General features: G+C 42.1%; 1 pseudogene; it reads left to right on the forward strand.

Annotated features, from left to right (window-relative positions):
- LOC102820414 overlaps positions 1–976 on the forward strand; it is a 3658-nt pseudogene extending 2682 nt beyond the window's left edge.
- The last annotated feature ends 1012 nt before the right edge of the window (positions 977–1988 follow it).

A 1988-nucleotide genomic window follows, 5' to 3' on the forward strand; every position in this document is an offset into this window, starting at 1 on the left:
AGTTAAATCTGTGTGCAATGCTGTGCAATGCTAGGCAATATGTTTGCAGATCTGTCTACCTGCCAGCTTGCATCATATCTATGTGTCTGTCTTTTTTGTATATATTTCGGCTCTCTCTTTTTCTATTCCTTTCGCTGACAGATCTCCCTTCTTCATGACACCCACACTTCCTTGTAGAGGCTGGAACCCGACATAGGACCTCGACATTCATGGACATTGATTATGGATCCAAGTAAAATGAAATCTTTGACAATTCCAATATTCATCATCAAAAACAGCATTTCAAGATCTCTCCTGAAGTGCAATATTGTCAATGTCAGAACAGTATTCATACACCTACAGGGAAAACCAGATAATACAATCACTATTCAAAGTCATGCACCAATTGCTAATGCCATAGATGAAAAAATCAACTTCTCCAGTCTCAAACTGATCCAACATGCAAACATGATACATTGATAATGATTGGTGATTGGAGTGGGAATGCTGACAACATCTGCTGGAGTGGGGTTGCTGTAGTAGAGGTAACACCGAGAGAAGGGCTTTGCCACCAGCTGGGATCAGGGATATCAAAGAACACTGGTTCCAGAAGATGACTGTGGATGAGTCTGATAAGAACAAGTTCTTGAATAAGGAAGATGACCAAGCAGGGCTTGACAAGTGCATGGTGGACTCCTGCCTGTGGCAACAAAGCATGGCAGTTGCTCTACAAGCAAGTCAGAACCTCCTCTAAATCAACACAAGAGTCAGGCGGTGAAGGATCGGGTAGCCAGCAATGTCTTGAAGGTGCTTATCTCTTCTAAAGCTAAGGATATGGACAAGGCATTTCAACCTCTGGACAGGAATGGCATGGCCCTCGTAATGAGAGCCCCACTGATAATAGCACTGCGGTGTTACTTCAATGGTATGAAAAGTCACTGATGCTGGAGAAGTAGGGGCCCTCATTCGACTCTTGACTACAAGGAAAACCGTTTAATCCCACAGGAACTTAATATGGACCATGGTATGGGTGTTGCTGGTACAAAGACCAAAACAACCAAATGCCATTGCTACTTTTTGGGTAGCATCCTTGTCTCTCAGCTGTTCCTCTTCCTTCTTTTTTTATATCTATAAATAAAAATTACATATGTCAGTTTTCTTTTAATGAAAATTGGGATAACATAGAAGAAATTTTATTTCAACCAAAGTGCTTCATTCTCTCAAACCCAGTTCAGTGATGTGTACACCAGTGTGTATATAGTATAATTCATAGACTAGTTTGTACAATCTTTAACTCCTATTAGCTGTCCTTTTGTCATCTGTCAGTTTGTCATATTGTGGTGGCTTGTGTGTTACGGTGATGCTGGAAACTATGCCACTGGTATTTTAAACATCAGCAGAATCACCCAGGGTAGAAAGGTTTCACCTGAGCTTTCAGGCTAAAACAGACGAGGTAGGAGAGGTACACCATTTTTTTTTTTTTTCTTAAATGTTTTATTGTGAATTGTGTGATAGTTTATATGGGAGAATATTAGTTTTACATTCATTCTATCATATATCGTCTCATTGCCATGGTTACAATCCCCTCCATGCAATACTTTCCCCGTACCCCCAGGTCTTCAGCACACAGTCGCTCTCCCTCTCTGGATCTAAAGTCTCCAGCTGCTCCATCACTCCACATCACCATCTCTGGCTCCATTTCAGCCATCACTGCTTCTCTGGGTAGGGTCCCGCTCTCTGCTTTTCTCCCTTGATGGTCCTAGGGACCTCCGCTCCTAGACTGAAAAGTTAATCACTCCCTTTCTTGCTATAAAATGTCTACGTTTACATTTCCGACCCTCACAATCAGTCCTGATAACAGTTATTCACTGTTGTATCACAAAAGGAGGTACACCATTTTTGAACGGTTGTTGTTGTTGTTAGGTGCCATTGAGTCAGTACTGACTCATAGCAACCCTATGCACAGCAGAATGAAACACTGCCCGATCCTGGGCCAACCTCACTACTGT

This window comes from Chrysochloris asiatica, unplaced genomic scaffold (genome assembly GCF_000296735.1).
Source record: "Chrysochloris asiatica unplaced genomic scaffold, ChrAsi1.0 scaffold00106, whole genome shotgun sequence".
NCBI lineage: Eukaryota > Metazoa > Chordata > Mammalia > Afrosoricida > Chrysochloridae > Chrysochloris > Chrysochloris asiatica.